This window comes from Apium graveolens, chromosome 9 (assembly GCF_009905375.1).
Source record: "Apium graveolens cultivar Ventura chromosome 9, ASM990537v1, whole genome shotgun sequence".
NCBI classification, from domain to species: domain Eukaryota; kingdom Viridiplantae; phylum Streptophyta; class Magnoliopsida; order Apiales; family Apiaceae; genus Apium; species Apium graveolens.
The window spans coordinates 267,970,588-267,992,027 of NC_133655.1; positions in this window are offsets into that span (position 1 = coordinate 267,970,588).

A 21,440-nucleotide genomic window follows, 5' to 3' on the forward strand; every position below is an offset into this window, starting at 1 on the left:
TGGTGAGATATACGTGTTCATGGGAGATGCTACGAAAGTAGCAGTAGTTGCAGTAGGAGTTATTCATTTATCTTTTGGTTCTGATAGGATTTTGGTTTTGAACAATTGTCTTTATGTACCTTCTTTTAGAAGGAATTTAATTTCGATTTCTAAACTTGCTTTGGATGGTTATAATGTTTGTTTGGATCGTAATGTTTCTATTATGATGAATAAACGAATTATATGTTCTGGTACATTGCAAGACAATTTGTATATAATTAATCCTAGTCAACCTGCACTGCAACTGTAATTTAGGGAATTGAACAACACATCTTCTAACTCTACTAAAAGAAAGGAACCTTTTAGTTTGAACCAAACATATCTTTGGCACTTGAGATTAGGTCATATTAACTTGAGGAGGATTCAAAGACTGGTAGTAGACGGGCCTTTAAGCTCATTGGTAGTGGAGCCATTTCCAATTTGTGAATCCTGCTTGGAAGGTAAAATGACTAATAGGCCTTTCAAGGCAAAAGGGAATAGAGCCAAACAACTGTTATAATTGGTTCACTCTGATTTATGTGGACCCAGGAATATCCAAGCAAGAGGTGGTTATGAATATTTCGTCACTTTCATTGATGATTATTCTAGATATGGGTACGTTTATTTGTTGCACCGTAAGTCTGAGTGCTTTGATAAGTTCAAAGAGTACAAAGCTAAAACGGAGAAGCGACTTAATAAAAGTATCAAGTCACTACGATCAGATCGTGGTGGCAAATACTTGCTTGGAGAATTTAGGGAATATTTATTAGAAAATGGGATAGAATCCCAGTTAACTGCACCAGGCACACCCCAGCAGAACGGTGTAGCAGAGAGAAGGAACCGGACTCTTTTAGAGAGTGTTAGATCGATGATGAGTTATTCGGATTTACCCAAGTCGTTTTGGGGACATGCCTTAGAGACAACAGCTTATCTTCTGAACTTAGTACCTTCTAAGTCGGTTCCTAAAACCCCCTTAGAATTGTGGACCGGGGATAAACCGAGTCTAAGACATATTCGAATATGGGGTTGTCCAGCACATGTGCTGAACAAGAACGCGACTAAGTTAGAATCTCGTACAGAAGTAAGGTTGTTTGTAGGCTACCCCATGGGAATGAAAGGATATTTATTTTATAGTCCGAAGAATCGGGATGTCATTGTTAGCACCAATGCAAGATTCTTGGAGGAGGACTATATAATGAATCACAAACCCATGAGTAGTGTCGTTTTAGAGGAACTAGTGGGAGGGACAAATAATACCCATGAAGCTGTAGTACAAGTAGAACAACCACAACATAATGTACAACCTGTCACTAATACCGCACCAGTGCCTCGACGTAGTGGGAGGGTTGTTCAACAGCCTAATAGATTTATGTTTTTGGGAGAGTCTTCAGACTTGGTCCCTGGTGAACATGATGATGATCCCCGTACATACGAAGAGGCAGTACAAGACAAAGATGCAGATTTTTGGCAAAAGACGATGGAATCTGAGATAGAATCAATGTATTCTAATCAGGTATGGGAGCTCGTGGAACCACCCAAAGGTATAAAACCTATTGGATGTAAGTGGATCTACAAGAAAAAGAGGGGATTAGATAAAAAGGTGAAAGCCTGGAAAACAAGACTTGTTGCGAAAGGGTATACTCAGAAAGAAGGTATCAATTATGAGGAAACCTTTTCACCGGTAGTCATGCTTAAGTCAATCCGTATTCTTTTATCTATAGCAGCTCATCTCGATTATGAGATTTGGCAAATGGATGTCAAGACAGCTTTTCTTAATGGAAGTCTTGAAGAAACCATCTATATGCAGCAACCAAAAGGATTCATTAAGGAAGGCCAAGAGCATCTGGTATGTAAGCTTAAGAGGTCTATTTATGGACTTAAACAAGCTTCTAGAGACTGGAATATTCATTTTGATCAGGCAGTCCAGTCATATGGATTTGATCAAAGTCCAAGCGAATCATGCGTGTATAAGAGAAGTGAAGGTAATGCAGTGGTTTTTCTAGTACTATATGTCGATGATATTTTACTCATTGGAAGCAATGTTGAGATGTTGTCATCAGTAAAGGCATGGTTGTTCAAACAATTTGACATGAAGGACTTAGGTGAAGCGACATACATCCTTGGGATCAAAGTTATAAGGGATCGCAAGAAAAGGATGTTGGCTTTATCTCAAGAGCCCTACATTGATGAAGTATTAGCTCGTTTTAACATGCAGAACTCCAAGAAAGGTTTTCTACCTTTTAAGCATGGAGTTGCTCTATCTAAGAAGCAGTGTCCTTTGACACCTAAGGATATAGAGAGCATGAAAGCAGTTCCTTATGCTTTAGTATGTGGAAGCTTAATGTATGCTATGTTATGTACGAGGCCTGACATCTGCTTTGCTGTAGGCATGGTTAGTAGATATCAGTCGAACCCAGGTCAGGAACATTGGACTGCAGTAAAAACTATACTCAAGTACCTGAGAAGGACTAAGGAGTACATGTTAATTTACAAGGCCTCGGATCTATTTCCTTTGGGATATACTGATTCAGATTTCCAATCAGATAGGGATAAGAGGAAATCAACCTCGGGATATGTTTTTACTTTGGGAGGTGGAGCCGTTATATGGAGGAGTGTAAAGCAGAAATGCATTGCAGACTCCACCATGGAGGTCGAGTACGTGGTGGCCTCTGAGGCTGCCAAGGAGGCTGTATGGTTCAGGAACTTCCTTTTGGACTTAGATGTGGTACCTAATTTGCCTAGGAGCTTGACGATGCATTGTGATAACACTGGTGCTGTGGAAAATTCAAAGGAACCGCGAGACCACAAAGCAGCTAAACATATTGAACGTAAGTATCATCTCATACGAGGAATCGTAAAGCGAGGGGATATAGTTGTGGCTCACATATCATCAGAAGACAACCGAGCAGATCCTTTCACAAAGAGCTTGCCAACCAAGGTTTTTGACAAGCATGTGGAAGCGATAGGAGTCAGATTGATGGACACATAGATTTTTATGTAATAGTGGATTAAATAAACACTGATGTACACATAGAATATTTTGAGTATAAGTGGGAGATTGTTAGTGCATACTGAAAATATTTAGTTGAAGTATGTACATTTATTTCTGGCCAGTTTATTTAAGAATCATTTGAATGTTTATATGTTGTCTAATATTATATATTGTGAACAATCTAGTATCAAATGGGATACAGAATATTAGATTGTTAAATACGGTTATATAATATAATAAGGTTCACAGCACATGTGGTGTTGGACAATCCACTGGTATGGCTATAGTATTATTTAGATTAGTTTATATTGACTAATAAATAATACTAGTATACTTTGTGTATATTGAACAGGATCAAATTTAGAATTGGACCTTAATACTGATTAAGAAGGAGAACTAAGATTCTATGTTATTATTAATGCTTAGGTTCTTAATCCGGAAATAGTAATTGACACGTGTATATTATTTACATGATTTGATTTATATATGAAATAATTCTTTTAAATTATATCATTATATTTTGGGTGATGGAATTATATACATGGTGGATATTATTTATTGAAGGAATCCATGTCCTGATAATATTCGGGTTAATGATGTCCCCTTGAAAGCTCAAAAAGATTTAATTATGTGAAACCCTGCAGGTGGAATTTATTCTGGCATAATTAAATAAAGGTTGAGTGGATGATCAAGGATAAAAGATATTAATTAAATAAATTATCAGTAATTTATTTAATTAATGGACATATGATATTTTAAACATGGGGAATTTAATAAGCAAATAATATTGGAACCGAATTAATTAAATTACGGTATTAGGAAAGGTAGTGCAAATATTAATTCTTTAGTGGATTAAATTAATATTTAATTACATTGGGCTAGGCTCAAGATGTAATTAGAAGGCCCAACCTAATTATTCATGGTCCCTATTGTAGCCTATATATATTCTTATTCTCTTCTTGCTTGGCAATTGTGTGAAAATATATTGTAGCCACCAAGGAGCAAGAAGAGAGGATAACTTGAGAAGACGGAGGCCACACTTCGCTCAAGGGAATTTGGGAATACAATAGAAGAGCGTGGAATCAACCATTAACAAGGTAATCCTCTTTTCGTAATCTTTATCGTAAAACGTAGTAACACCCTAAGTCCGTGGTTCCCAACACTGAACCTCCTGTAACCAAAACTCACACTTCGAGAATTTAGCATACAACTTCTTTTTCCTTAAAATCTCCAGAGCTGTTCTTAAATGTTTCGCATGATCCTCTTCCATCTTTGAATAGATCAAAATATCGTCTATAAATACAATAATGAACTTGTCCAAGTATTCCTTGAAAATTCTATTCATCAGGTCCATAAATGCTGCCGGGGCGTTGGTCAATCCAAAAGACATTACTAGAAATTCATAATGTCCATACCTTGTTCGAAAAGCTGTCTTTGGTATATCTTCTGGCTTGATCTTCAGTTGATGATATCCCGATCTTAAATTGATCTTGGAGAAATACTTCGCTCCCTTCAATTGGTCAAACAAATCATTAATTCTAGGTAACGGATACTTATTCTTGATTGTAAGCTTGTTGAGCTCCCTATAGTCGATATATAGTCTCATATTTCCATTTTTCTTCTTGACAAATAATATCGGTGCACCCCACGGGGACACACTGGGTCCGATTACTCCTTTCTCTAACAGCTCTTGCAATTGCTTCGCTAATTCTTTCATTTCGACGGGCGCCATTCTATACGGGGCCTTGGATACTGGTTCTGTTCCAGGTGCTAAGTCGATCGCAAATTCAATTTCTCTATCTGGAGGAAATCCTGGCAATTCGTCGGGAAACACGTCTGGAAATTCATTCACAACTGGAATATCTTCAAGTTTTGTTGGTTCTTGACTTCTGTCAATCACATATGCCATGAAATGCTCACATCCTTGCCGTAGTAACTTCTTGGCTTGAATCATCGTTAAGAACTTCTTTACTTGTTTTTGACCCTTAAATATTACTATCCTTTCGTTTGGCATTTTCACCATTACCTTCTTATTTCGACAATCTATCTAGGCATCGTGCCTAGATAACCAATCCATCCCTAATATAACGTCAAATTCTCCTAACTTAAATGGTATCAAATCTACACAAAACTTACTACCAGAAATCTCAACCTCACAATTCCCACAAACTTGATTCACAGTTACACGTTCTTGGTTTGCTAATTCCGCAGTCATTATTTCATTTAAATACTCTACTGGATAATTTAACTTGCTAACAAAATCTTGTGAAACAAACGATCGAGTTGCTCCCAAATCTATTAACACTTTGGCAAATAAAGAATTCACATTGAACGTACCTGCCACGACATCTGTATCCTGGATAGCATCCTTCACTGACATGTCAAAAACTCTAGCCCTTGGAATCTCATTCACTGTTGGGGTAGATCGCATAATCCTCAATGCATTACTGATTGGGGCTGGTGTCTTGCAATCCCTGGCCATATGTCCTGGCTTTCCACATTTGAAGCACGTAAATCCAATGGCTGGAACCTTCACTGCTGGATTCCGGATAGGTTGATCCTTATTTGCTGGCTCTCTTGCTGGCTGATTTCGGCACTCCCTCGAATAGTGCCCTTTCTGATTACATTTGAAACATACCACGTTCAACTTGTTACAAACTCCCCCATGCTTCTTTCCACAAACTTGACAATCTGGAAAAGTTAATCTCAACTGATTCGGCTGATTCACATTAGCTGGACGGTTGCCCTGGCCTCCGTCTCCTGCATTTTGTCTCCTGAATTTAAAATTTCTCCCTGGCTGAAACTTGCCCTTCTTAAAATTTGGAAACTTCCCTGGTTGTGACTGACCCTCACTTCCCTCAACCTTCCTTTTCTTACTCTCTTTCTCCTTCTGTGACATCTCACTTTCTTTCTCCGCAATTATAGCCTTTTGTACAACTCCTGCATAGGTTTCCAATTCAAAGATAGCTACCTTTCCTCTGATCCATGGCTTCAAGCCTTGCTGAAATCTCTTAGCTTTCTTCCTATCAGTATCAATATACGACGGCACATACCTTGACAATTCCTCAAATTTACTCTCATAATCTGACACCGACATAGTTCCTTGCTTTAACTCTAAAAACTTTAGCTCCATCTGGTCTTGAACAAACTGAGGAAAATATTTTTCTAAAAACAATTCCTTAAAGCTTTCCCAAGTAATAACATCTGTACCTTCCAATGTCTTCACCATCTCCCACCAATAGGTGACCTCGTTTTTCAAATAGTAACTTGCAAACTCAACCTTCTGCTCCTCTTTCACTTTTACCAAGGCAAATGCCTTCTCTATTTCCTTTAACCACACATTTGCTTCAATTGGCTCTAAGGAACCCTTGAATTCTGGTGGGTTTACTGCCTGAAAAGTTTTGAAAGTTACCTGGGAATTGGTCTGTCTTTGTTGTTGTTTTGCCAGGTGAACTGTTTGTTGGGCCAAGATTTGGAGAATCTGGGCTATTGCTGGGTCTATGGGTCCTGGGTTCACATTCTGGTTTGTCTCATCTTGGTTGTTATTGTTGTTGTTGTTGGTTTCTTCATTCTGGGTGTGGGTGCGGGTATTTCTTCTGGGAGGCATTTTCTGTAAAGAATCAAACAATTTATTTAGCTTTTGAATCAAATCTTTGCATAAAGGAAAAGTTTTGTAAAACAGAAATATCTCTTTTTGAAAACAGTTGTAACTAAGTAAATTGCATGCTTCTTTACAGAATATAAACAGTTATGGAAAACAGGGTACATGGTATCACAAGGTATAACTGGTGCAATAAATAAGGTAAAGTAAAACAAGTGTGATAAAGTAAATGACAGTAAAAAAGGTACTGATGTATATAGATCAAAAGTTTTAGGTAGTACAAGCGTAAAGACGCTTCGGAAGTAAAAGCAAAAGGGTACAACAACCTACTCACTAGTCAACATCGCTAGTCTATAAATACAACTCAAAAGTCTACTGATATACACTACACACTACTGTACATACTATGCAATCGCAACAACACTGCTCCGCATCTCCATCTCTGAGTCTCTGTCTCAACTCCAAGGAAACTCTGGTCCTGCCAGCCTCTCAAAGTCCCCCATCACCTCAGTAGCCCAGCCCATCAGTGCATCAGGGCCTCTGCCAGGTAGTGTAGCTCCATGTAGCCTAGCCTCAAGGACCCTCCGTGTCACATGAATCTCCTCTCGAAGCTCCCTCACAGCACGATCCACATCTGTAGTCCTGATGATATGCTGTAACTCTCTGATCTGAGCCAACAAGGAATCACGCTCCAATAGAAGGGCCTTATACCGGTAATAAGGAACTGGGGGCAATATAGTCTGGAAGGGGGCACTCGCAACTGAATACCCAATGGAATCTGAATCAGCCGATGGGAGTCCTCTAACAGGTGGCCTCATGCCTGGAGGTGGAATAGCCTGCAGTGGTACGGGCTGCAACACCGGTGGAGGTAGAATAGCCAATACTGGTGGAATAACAGGACGGGGATCCGATGCTGGTGCTCCAACTGAAGGCTCTGAGTGATTAGCTAATACAGGAATAAAAGAGTCGGCCATCGCTGCTATCTGAAATTATATCACAATATAAGAATCTCGAACCACGACGTGAATTATACTACTACTGGTTATACCGTACCACTCAACCTCTCAACGTTCTATCATTCTATCCCTTACTTCTAATCCTAACCCTTTACCCATTCCCGTCAACCTAGGCTTGGGTCAGTGACTTATAACCTGTAGCTCTGATACCAAACCTGTGGCGCCCTCCAAACTCGGGTCAGAAGTTTGGGGTCCCCACACACACTGTTTACAACCTGCTTATAACAATATTAAAGATAATAATAATAATATGCAGTGACCCTACTTACCAACTACCACGGATCGCAACAGGTTAAAGTATGCACACAAACCAAATACACTAATATATTACATACCGATTAAATCCCAACCATTCAAACTCAAACTGAGTATTAGACATATTACAAACTTTTACAAATTTACATTATTCCAAAAGAAGCCTACTAGCTCAGCTTCAACAGCCTTAATCCCTAGCTCTCGCACTGGACTGGGGATCCTTGCTACCAACTGGTTCCTTTTTAACTGGAAATAGTATAAACAAAATCGCACAAATGAGCTAACTAGCTCAGCAAGTCACAATGACAAAACTGAGAATAATGATCATCAAGTGAATATGGTTATGATATCAAGTGAACAATGGATTATGATTTAGAATTGGATACTATACTTTGATTTTAAAACCAAGGTTAGGCTGCTGATCAGTCACGCACTAACCCCGAGCAAAGCACACAACATTGTTCTAACTACTGGATCCAAGGCACACATTGGCCTAACTTGACCATTATATGGTCTGACCACGAATCTGGTCCACAATTTTATAAAAACAATCCAATTCTAACATAATAACAAAATTAAACAATAATAAACAATAATCAGAATCATTAAAAATAGTGAGTGTTTAACAATGAAAGGGTTTCAACCCTTGTGTGGATCAACAAGGTACTTTCAAGGCTTGGATGTTGGGTAATGAAAGAATTGGATAATAAAGGAATCAATATTTCAGGGTTTCAAGAATTTGGTCTTTCAAAGCATAAGATACCATGGGTTGAGTATAAAATAATTCAGTTCAGTGTTTGGTATTTAGTTTGTATGTATTTGTGGAGTAGTATCGTAGATTTGTGGTTCGTGTTTGGGTATACAATAATCAATGGCTTAGAAAGAATATGGTTCATGGCTCAAGAACAATAACTGAAATCAGGGTTTAGGTTTCTGTGCTTCAAAGCACTTGCAATGTCAACAAGACTATCAAGTACTACAATATCTCGAGAAAGTTCAGAACACTTGCCTGGTATTAGCTTACTATCCTGCACTCGCTTTCAATCACAATCGTTTTACTCCTCAACTACCTGTTTCCCTTTCCTACGTCTTGCCCCTTCTGCTCACATATTATAAGCATCTATCAATCATCAACTCATAGGATTCTATTCAACACATACTTCTATCTACCCTTCGTTTTACCCAAATCCGATTAACGGATTGAAAGTTATGCAATAATTAAGTAAACACCGAATGTATAGACCGATAGTCAATCAACAAGTCACATATAACACATAATACATCACATAATCAATGACAAATCATTTATAAAGAAGTCTCGGGTTATAAATAGGCTTTCGGGTATTTAAAATGATTTTTAAAACATTTTTCAGAATTAAAACGGGTCGTTGGATCAATTTCGGGTTAATAAACAGGGTTCGGCTGGCCAATTCTGGCTCCGAAACAATTTTATAATAATTATCGAGCCTTGGAAATAATTTAGAATAATATTTTAAAGCTCGAAACTATTTTTTGAAATTTTTAAATCATTTTTAAATAATTAAATCTAATTAAATCAATTAATCAATGAATTTTCGAATTAATTGACCAATTAATCAATTAAAAATTAACTAAAATTAATTAAGTAATTAATTCAGATTTATTTTTGAATTAATAATAATTTTCGGAATTAAAATACTAATTTTTTAGAATTTTCAGAAATTAAAAATGAATTCTTATAATAAAAATAAATAGGAAATATGATTTTTAAACATTTTATAAACAGGAATCCTATTTTTGAAAACTTTGCAAATTACAGGGACTAAACTTCACCATCTTCAAAACTACAGGGACTAAACTGCAATTTTACAGTTCCAGTCGCCGGAAAATCGGGGGTGGCCGGAGAAGACGATCCCGGCGTCCTCACCCCACCAACACCTCCAGATCAACACTACACAAGACCAGGAACTTGTTCATGCAATCAAAACATTCTAATCATCCCTGTTCTGGCCGGAAATTGGCCAAGAACATCGCCGGTTTCCGGCGAACATCGTAAATCTTTAAAACACAACTCCCTTCGATTCAAGCATCCTGTGTTAACGAGCTATATATCAATCGATTGCAAATTTCATAAGGAACACAACCCACTATAAATTAACAGCTAATAACCCCTGAATCAAAACCCCCCAAATTTCAATTGAAAACATTCATACGGGTTATAAACCCTAATTTTAAAATTCGAAAATCAAACTCAAATTTGAACATGTTATTGAACTCCAAATCAGACGTATAATATACCAAAATCATCAGGAAAACAAGCTCTACAACATGCAATCATCAAATCATACAAACAATCATCCGAACAAAAATTCATATTTTTCATAAAAATAATTCGAAAATAAATAAATTTTTAGAAATTAAACCTTTGATTCTGCAGGTGTATGGATTACAGATTCTGATAGAGCTTCTCAAGACCTTCAAATCCAGTACTCGAGCTTTTCAAACAAATATCAATAACACCTTCAAAAGTTGGTTTGATTCTTGAAACAGTTTATGAATATAGGATTTTTCTCTGTAAAATTATATATTTATCTGTCTGCAAATGATTTTGATACGAAATAAAATACAGTAAAAGGCTATTTATATTTACGGAAAATTAGTATCCCGTTGGATCATTCCAGATATAAAATGGTACGTTTATTTGTAAAAACTGATCCAAACGGTATCGGTTTTCGGGATAATTGTTGTGAATATGTTGTGCACTTGATGATTACCTAAACAAAACATATAAGTAGATTTTACTTAGTGAAATAATATAGCACTCGACGGATAAGAATTATAGTCCCGACGGATAACTCAGTTTGAGTACCGACGGATGAGTAATTTATTATCCATCGAGTGAGTAGCTTATATAATGATAAGTTTGTAGCACAGTGTTTTATGCACCTTTGTATAGAATCTGTAGTAGCATATAAGTCATGTTGACTTTAACTAAATATGCAGAATAAGTTGATTAACTGTACATAAGCAATGTCTTGTAATTCTGTAGAAGTGAAATGAAGTCTAGTGCCAAAATAGCTATCAACGGATGCTTAACAAAGCTTCGACGGATGATCAAATGACTTTCAACGGATGTTCAAAATAGCAGTCGACGGATGATCAAGTATGTCATCGACGGATGATCTGAAAGTCGGCGGATGATAATATCAAGATTCAAACATCAGTTGAACAGTAAAAGCTGACACACAGCTGTCGAGATTGGATACAAACATTCTGGAAGCCTATTAACTGGGTTATAGAGGACGAAAAGCAGCAAAGATCAAGACTGTTAGATTTTATATTTATTCAGTTCTTTTGACTTTGTAATCTTGGTAATATATATAAACCAAGAGAGTAGCAAATAAAATAACTAAGAAAACTAAGTGAGCTTAGAAACAAACACATAGAAATCTTTGTAAGCACTATCTTTAGCATTTCCTGTGTTCTTAGTTGTTCTATCTTGTAAAAGCAGCTGTGAGCATTTCTGCACACAGAATTCTCTCGATATATTAATATATATCTCTGGTGGAATTGTTTAAATCCACCAGAAAGTTTTTAAAGACTCTTGTTTTTAATTACTCTTGTTTTGATTCATTAAAGTTTATATTCCACATTGTGCTAATCAAAACAGATATATCTATAATCGAGTTGAACATTTTTATTTCAAGAAAAAGATAAAGAATTCCATTCAACCCCCCTTCTGTAATTCTTGCTATATTGTTAAGGGACTAACAATTGGTATCAGAGCAAGCTCTTAATCTACAAAGAGTTTAAAGATCAAAACAATTCAGCAAGATGAACAAGAAAGATGTTGGAATCAAGATTCATTTTCTAGATAAAGATAATTACCATCATTGGAAGGTAAAGATGCATCTTCATATGCTTTCTCAAGATGAGGCCTATGTGGACTGCATAGAAAGAGGCCCTCATGTTCCAATGAGAGCTGCAACAGGAAATGAACCATCAGTTCCAAAGCCAAGGCATGAATGGTCTGATCCTGATCTTGAACAAGTCAGGAAAGATAAAAAGGCCATAAACATTCTGTTCAATGGTGTTGATGCAGATATGCTTGATAACATCATCAACTGCAAGACTGCCAAGGAAGTTTGGGACACAATACAGATAATCTGTGATGGTACTGAGCAAGTAAGAGAAAATAAAATGCAGCTCCTGATTCAGTAATATAAGCATTTTCACAATGAAGAAAGTGAGTCACTCACTGACATTTTTAGTAGATTCCAAAAGCTACTAAATGCTCTTAAATTGCATGGAAGAGTCTATCAGACTCAAGACTCCAATCTGAAATTTCTCAGATCTCTTCCAAAGGAATGGAAACCAATGACAGTCTCATTGAGAAACTCACAAGATTATAAGCAGTTTACTTTGGAGAGACTGTATGGCATTCTGAAGACCTATGAGCTTGAAATAGAGCAGGATGAAAGAATGGAGAGAGGAAAGAAGAAAGGAGGATCTATTGCACTAGTTGCTGAATTGGAAAAGGAGAAGGAAGTGAAGATGGAAGCTGTGGAATCAACTTCAAAGGCCTGTGAAAGCAAGGGTAAAGGGCTAGCTGCAGAAAGTGAAGATTCTTTGAGTCAAGATGACATGGAGGACATTGATGAGCACCTAGCATTCCTTTCAAGAAGATTTGCCAAGCTCAAGTTCAAGAAGAACTTTGGAGCTGCCAAGCCAAATAGAAACATGGTGGATAAGTCAAAATTCAAGTGTTTCAAATGTGGCTTGGCAGGGCATTTTGCAAATGAGTGTAGAAAGTCAGATTCCAGTAAGAAGAGATTTGAGTCTGTGGATTATAAGCAAAAATACTTTGATCTACTCAAACAGAAGGAAAGGGCTTTTATTACACAAGAGAATGACTGGGCAGCTGATGGTTTGGATGAAGATGAGGAGATCAGCTATGTCAATCTAGCCCTTATGGCCAAGTCTGATGAAACAGAGACAAGTTCCTCAAGCAATTAGGTAATTACTACAAACCTTGCACATTTATCTAAAGCTGAATGTAATGATGCAATAAATGACATGTCTACAGAATTGTATCATTTGCGTGTTACACTTAAGTCCCTCACTAAAGAAAATGCTAAAATCAAAGAAAACAACTTGTTTTTGAGTGAGAGGAATAATGTGCTTGAGTCTCAGTTTGTTGAGTTTGAGAAACTAAAAATTGAGTGTAGAATTGCTAAGGAGGAATTAACTGAGTCCTTGAAAAAGGAAGAAATTTTAAAGAAGCAGCTCGATCGTGAACAGGAGGTGATTAAAGCATGGAAAACATCCAGAAATGTTCATGCTCAAATCACCAAGGTTCAAGGAATTGAGTCCTTTTGTGATGAAGCCTGGAAAAAGAACAAAGAGAAACTAGAACCTATTTTGGTAGATGGATTGCTGACAGATGTAGACTTGACGGATGATGAGGACTATCCGTCGGATAACAAAATGTGTTATCCGTCGAATGATAAAAATCCTCATCTGTCGGCTATGAACAAACCCATTAGTAAAGCCAAATTAACCAAGCTTAATGAAAAGTATGGGTCTGTTTCCAAGAACTTTGTTTCAGGGGAGTCAAGTCAAGCCAAGAAAGGAAAGAAGGCTAATGTTGGTCACATGACTGTCAAACAGTTGAGTGACAGACTTGAGAAGATAGAGGTAAAAACAGAAACTAAAAGGAAAAACAATAGGAATGGTAAAGTAGGGATTAACAAACATAACAACTACACACCTGACAAATATGCTCCTAGAAAAATCTGTGTCAAATGTGGTAGTGTAAATCACTTGTCTGTTAATTGCAAATCTGCCATGCCTACTCCATGTCTGTTCAGCCTCAATTCTCTAACATGAATGCCATGCCTCCTATGCCTGTTAATGCTATGCCTACACAGAACATGAATGCACAGTTTGCTAATATGTCATTTGCACCTAATCCTTATTATGCTGCATACAATATGCCTCAAATGCCATTTAGCATGCCTTACTGGAACAACATGTTTGCACCAAGCATGCCATTTCCTGTTAGCCATAACATGCATAATAATTCTGTAGCACCTAGTGGTTTCAAAGGCCCAACCCAAATGACTAAGGAAGAATCTGAAATTCCTAAGTCAAATGAGTTAAAACCTAAGAAACAGAAGAAGAAAGCTAACAAGGCAGGACCCAAGGAAACTTGGGTACCAAAATCAACTTGATTTGATTTTGATGTGTGCAGGGGAACAGAAGGAATCTTTGGTACTTGGATAGTGGTTGTTCAAGACACATGACTGGTGATTCTACCCTGCTCACAGAGTTTGAAGAGAGAGCTGGCCCAAGTATCACTTTTGGAGATGATAGCAAAGGTTATACTATGGGATATGGCTTGATTTCAAAGGACAATGTCATCATTGAAGAGGTTGCCTTAGTGGATGGTCTCAAACACAATCTGTTGAGTATCAGCCAGCTTTGTGATAAAGGCAACTCAGTAACCTTCAACAAAGAAACCTGTGTTGTGATTAATAATCAAAACAACAAAGTGGTTCTCACTGGTGTGAGAAGAGGAAATGTGTATCTAGCTGACTTCAACTCAAATAAAGCAGAATCTGTAACTTGTCTTCTCAGTAAAGCAAGTCAAGATGAAAGTTAGCTATGGCACAATAAGCTATCCCATTTGAACTTCAAGACCATGAATGAGCTGGTAAAGAAAGAGCTAGTTAGAGGCATTCCTCTGGTGGAGTTTACAAAGGATGGACTGTGTGATGCCTGCCAAAAAGGGAAGCAAATTAAAGCATCATTCAGGAAGAAACTTGATTCAGTAATTGAAGAACCTCTGCAACTGCTTCACATGGATTTGTTTGGACCAGTCAATGTTTTGTCAATCTCAAAGAAAAGATTTTGCCTAGTAATTGTAGATGATTTCTCAAAGTTCTCTTGGACCTATTTCCTAAAGTCCAAAGATGAAGCTAGTGAAATCATCATCAATAACATAAGGCAAGTTAACAATCATCCTGATTTCAAAGTTAGAAGAATCAGGAGTGACAATGGAACTGAGTTCAAGAACTATGTCATGAGAGTATTCTGTGAGGAAAATGGGATCCTGCATGAGTTTTCAGCAGCAAGGACTCCACAACAGAATGGAGTAGTGGAAAGAAAGAATAGATATCTTATTGAAGCTGCAAGGACAATGCTTGAAGAATCAAAATTACCAACATATTTCTGGGCTGAAGCTGTCAACACTGCATGCTACACTCAGAACATCTCTCTGATTAATCAAGCAAAATGCAAGACACCTTATCAATTGTTCAAGAACAAGAAGCCAACTCTGAACTTTCTTCATGTCTTTGGCTGTAAATGCTATATTCTGAGAAATCAAACTGATCAAAATGGGAAGTTTGATGCTAAAGCAGATGAAGGAATTTTTGTTGGATATGCTGTTGGTAAAGCATATAGAGTCTACAATCTAAGAACCAACATTGTTGTTGAATCTATACATGTTGTGTTTGATGATAAAAAGATTGAAGGACTAAAAGATGGAGATTACCATGAGAGCCTCAAATTCGACAATGTTGAGATGGTCAGTGAAGAAAGTGATGATGAAAGTGATCAAGAAACAGTGTCTAAGGATAATGCAGACAAATTTACTACAAATGAAGCACAAAACTCAACATCCGTCGAGTTACATAATGCTTCATCCGTCGGAAGGCAACCTGTATTATCCGTCGGGAAACAACCTGTCTCATCCGTTGGTACTCAAAATTCACCATCCGTCGGGTTATCAAAAGGAGCAGGAAGTCAAGGCAGATCACCCATAGAAAGCACCCCAACTTCAAATCAAAGATCCACAAACTCAGGGGGATTTTCTAGCAATCAAAACTCAATCACACATCAAGACAACATTGAGGTCTCTTCATCTAGGGCTAATCTACCTCAACCAAGGAAATGGACAAAAGATCACCCCCTTGAACTGATTATTGGTGATGTTTCTTCCAGAGTTAAAACCAGGAGAGCAACTCAAGAAGAATGTCTATATAGCAGCTTTCTGTCTAAGGAAGAACCAAAGAAGGTAGAAGAAGCCTTATTAGATCCTGATTGGATTTTAGCCATGCAGGAGGAGCTAAACCAATTTGAAAGGAATAAAGTATGGAAGCTGGTACCCAAGCCTAAAGGAAAGAATCCAATAGACACCAAATGGGTATTCAGAAACAAGATGGATGAAAATGGCATAGTAGTAAGGAACAAAGCAAGATTGGTTGCTAAAGGCTATTGTCAACAAGAAGGGATAGATTTTGATGAAACATTTGCTCCTATTGCAAGACTTGAAGCCATCAGAATCTTCTTAGCCTATGCAGCCCATGCCAATTTCAAGGTCTATCAAATGGATGTCAAAAGTGCCTTTCTGAATGGAGATTTGGAGGAAGAAGTGTATGTAAGTCAACCTCCTGGCTTTGAAGATCCAAATTTCCCAGAGTATGTCTACTATCTATTGAAAGTACTTTATGGACTGAAGCAAGCACCTAGAGCCTGGTATGACACTTTATCAAAGTTCCTTTTGGAAAATCACTTCACAAGAGGTACTGTAGATAAAACTTTATTTTTCAGAAATGTGAATGGCTCTAGCATACTTGTTCAAATTTATGTAGATGATATTATTTTTGGCTCTACAGATGAAAAACTTTGTAAAAAGTTTGCCAAACTGATGCAAAGCAAGTATGAAATGAGTATGATGGGAGAACTAACTTACTTTCTTGGTTTACAAGTTAAGCAAGTTAGTGATGAAATATTCATTAGTCAAACTAAATATATTTTTGATCTTTTAAAGAAGTTTGATCTGATGGATTGCACATCTACAAAAACTCCCATGGCCACTGCAACTAAGCTTGAACTAAACACTACTGAAAAGTCTGTGGATATTTCAAGTTATAGAGGAATGGTTGGCTCACTTCTGTACTTAACAGCCAGTAGGCCAGATATAATATTTGCTACATGTTTGTGTGCTAGATTTCAGGCTGATCCTAGAGAGTCTCATTTGATAGCTATTAAAAGAATTTTCAGATATCTCAAAGGATTCCGATGCCTCGTTCTGTAATTGCTAGTTGCTGTAGAAGGTAGTATCGTCTGGCAGCGTGACTTTGATGCACTGCTCATCAGTATTCAGTTTCTTCTTAGCCCTATCGCTAGGCCCTGCTTCATCTCGCTTCATCAGGTTTTCAACTCTCTCGCTATGTCCCCATTCTTTTCTTCGATTCTATGGCCGATCTTGTTTAATCCAAAGCTTATGCAAGCGATCTCATAGGGTAGCTGTAGCTAGAGAAGAAGATTCCGCATCTCCATCCGAATCGGAAGGAACGGCGAATCAATTACGTCAGTCAAAGAAAGAAGCAAACTGACTGATGAACACCAACCGGTCTACCAGGATCCACCAGGATACCTAACCTAGATAATTCACTCCCTGGATGTAAGTCCGTCAGTAAGTAGTGAAAGAAGAATCCATCCCAGTAGTGGATCAATCGGTAGTTAAATAGTCCAAGGAGCTTTGGGCATTGCCGGTGTAGCTGTCAGCTTATCGTGCTTCGTTCTAGTTATGCAACTGTATATAGAAGCCCAGTCTACCGAAACTTTCTTTCTTCGCATTAATTAAGAAAGAGGAAAAAACAAACGTTTTAGCGCGTCTTTCGAGTAAGATTGCGGAGTTTTTTGCATACTTAATGGTAACAGCAAGCAACCTTTTCTTGATCTTCTTCTGAAGTAGCTAATTTCGTTCCAATGGCTGGGCTGATATCCCACTATAAGGCCTAGGAAGGATCTCTGCCCTATTTACGCGATCTAGGCTATCGAAGCCTCAAACTGTAGCATGAGCTTCTTCGGATCAAAGCCCGTATTCTTCCACTATCGTATTCTCTTTCGAACTACAATCAGGTATTCAAGATAGAAGAACATGCATTAAAATACCAAACCTTGGCATTTGGTATCCTAGAGATTCTGGTTTTGATCTAACTGGTTATTCAGATGCAGATTATGCAGGTTGCAGAATTGATAGAAAAAGCAAAACAGGAACCTGTCAATTTCTAGGAGACAAGCTTGTGTCCTGGTTCAGTAAAAAGCAAAATTCAGTTTCTACTTCTACAGCTGAAGCTGAATATATTGCTGCTGGCAGTTGCTGTGCACAGATTTTATGGATGAAAAATCAATTGCTAGACTATGGTTTGCAAGTTGAAAGGATTCCTATTTTCTGTGACAACACAAGTACAATTGCCATCACTGAAAATCCAGTGCAACATTCAAGGACAAAGCATATAGACATCAAGTACCATTTCATAAGGGACCATGTAATGAATGGTACTGTAGAGTTACATTTTGTTCCAAGTGAGAAGCAACTTGCAGATATTTTTACCAAGCCACTGGATGAATCCACCTTTTCTAGGTTGGTAAGTGAGTTAGGTATGCTTAATTACTCTTGAATTTATCTGAATTATTCTTGCAAGTTGAAAAGAAGCCAGAAATTTAGTTGATATTTAGTCTTGGATGAAATTTTGGCTAAGTCAAAATTTGTCTTTCGACGGATGACCATTATCCATCAGGTTGAGTCATCCGTCGATATACAAATTGTAAATAAAGATCAATTACTTTTCTGGAATATTTTAAAGCTCGACGGATAACATTTTATCCTCATCCGTCGAAGTGTCTAAATCTTAACCGTTAATTCCCAGAACATTATCCATCGAGTATACTTACAGTTTATAAGCATTACACGACGGATAATGGGTGGAATTTTATAGTTTATTTTAAAACGGTAATTTTAGGCAGTTTCTATTGGGTAATTTATTTCTCTTTATTATTTTTATCCGTTGAGTTTGAGCAAAGTATAAAAGCCTATTTCATTATAATCATTGTCTTTTATCATTCTCAAATTCAACTGTCTTAATTCATTCTCTCTCAAGCAAAAATCCTCTTTCTCTTCAAGCTTTTCTTCCCTAACAATGGCACCCGTAGTAAAGATCATGTCACAGACCGGGTTCATCTATGAGAAGAACAACTTCACTGCCTTGGTCAATAAGGGGATTCAGCAATCTGAAGACTATCATAAGATGATGGACTTCGTGAAGAACTGCAAGTTAAGTTTTGCTATGCTGGAATCACCCACAATTTATTGTGAAGTTGTTGAGGAGATGTGGACAACAGCAATCTACAACTCTACTGACAAAACCATCACTCTGACCATCAAAGGTAATGTTTCTGTATCAATAGTGATGTCATAAAAGCATGTTTCAAGATTCCTGATGACAATGTTACTGCACCACACACTGACACTGATATTGTCAATATGCTAAATTCCATTCATTATGCACTTCCTACTGCAAAACTAAGTGAAATTAGAAGACTAGGTCTTAGGAATGAATGGAGTTACTTGTGTGATGTAGTAACTAAGGTCTTTTCTGGAAAAATCAGTAATTTTGATTATGTGAACATTTCCATGCTTAACATGCTATACATGCTAGTTACAGAAAAATATTACAACTTAAGTGATCTGGTTGTGTATGAGTTAGGTTATAAACTAGGTGACTTAGCCAAAAGAGGAAAGAATATTTACTATGCTAGATTTTTTATGCTTTTGGCTAACCATCTTTGTGAAGAGATTGTACTTGAGAACCCAACCAACAAATTAGCTTGTTGGGTTCAAGAGAGAAGAATCATTGCAGATCTGAACAGAGCCAACCATCACAAGGATGTGCCAATATTCTATTTTCCTGTAATGCTGGCACCTCAGGTAAGTGAGGTAAGTTCATCTACACTCTCAACTATTCCAATCCCTTCTATTTCTTTGACTTCAGGCATAGCTATGGCAACTGTGATAATGACCAAACAGTTGCCTACCAAAGCTGCCAAAACAACTGCAATTCTTAAATCCAAATCAAAGAAAACCCCCTCTGGTATCTCTCAAAAGGTACCAGTTGAAAATCCTACCAAACACAAAGAGGGGAGTGTGAAGGAGGGTAAGATAGGTGAGGGAAAGGGTGAACATCAAAGAAACCCCAAGGATATGGTTGGAGAGATAAGTGAATCCCAGCCTATCCACACTGCAGTTTCCTAACAAAATGCAGTGCTTAAAAAGGACAGAAGCTCATTTCTAGCTGCATCCTCCCAAAAGGATGTGGCTATTGAACAAAGCTCTCATCCAAGAGCACAGGCCAAGAGGGTTAGGGACACAAGCCTACACCAAACTTACACTAGAAAGAAGAAATCCAAAACAACTGGGGATGCACAGGACACACACTTAGTGCAAACTGGTGCTAAAGACACAGTCCCTGCACCTTCTCAAATTCAGATTGATGTGGCTCCAATAAATGTGGAGTCACAGCCAAAATCTCTCTTGATAGAAGCCACTGAAACACAATACTCACCAACCAACTCACTGGAAGTGGACATGATAAACACTTCAATTCCTGATTCCCCTTCTTTAACTCTGTTGGGGAAGCCAAAATCTAGTGCAAGTGAGCATCATCTTTTAGATGATTTGTTGGCTCACTTGCCAATTCTTTCTGATTCTATTGTGACATCTGTGCCTCAAATAACTTCAATCAACACAGAGTCAACAATAGTTTCTCTTCCCACCTCATTCATTTCTACTCTCTCGATGGATATTGCTCATCCGTCAAGTAGTGATTGTATCCCGACGGATAAGCTTAACAGCAGTTATCCGTTGGATAGCTTTACCCCTCACCCAACGGATATCATTTATCCGTCGAGTGTCTCTGCACAACTTCAAACTTCAATAATTTCAAGTGCAGAAGATTTGGTGGCAATACAATCACTCTTAGGACTGAGAGAGGAGAGTGTATTGAGTGAGAGGCTGGGTTGCTCCCAGGCAAAAGGAGAGGAAAAGAGTGAATCTCAGCAATCCATTCATTCAGGATTGGCAAAAGTGAGTGAGAGGAGTCCCACCTTAGTAGGTGAAGGTGAGGGTGTGAGGGTGGGGAGCCAGGGTGAGACCCTGATGCAATAAAAGAGAGAATATGAGAGAAAAGCAGGTACTGAAACAATAAGGATGGAGCCAGCCATTGCTAGTGAGTCAATGATTGTGGATGATGCTGAAAAGGAAAGACAATTTCAGCAACATTACAAAGCTGTAATTGATAACATTTCCTTGGATGCTGACACTTTTACTCACCCTGTTTCAGCCTATCAACTGTTGGCTGCTCAGGGCAATGTGGAGGCAGAGCAGACTTTACACTTAGTGCACACCACAGAATCTCTTCAAAGAGATAAAGCTGCTGTCAACAGGATGCCTCCTCAAGCTGGAGAGCCATCTGAAGAATTTGGAGTAAATTCTGATGATGATGACTCTAGTTCTTTGAATAGAAGCATGAACTTAGGGGGAGCTGAAGGCCAAAGTTCTGCTTTAAGTTTACCTGAATGGGCATGGGCAAAGGACTTTACACCAGGACAATTTGAGGTGTCCTTGGTAAGACAAGTGACAGCTATTCAGCAAGCCCTTCAGGAAGTTTCAGATGCAGGTACCAAGGCTATTCTTAAAGCTCATCTAGACTCCTTGCACTTAATGAAG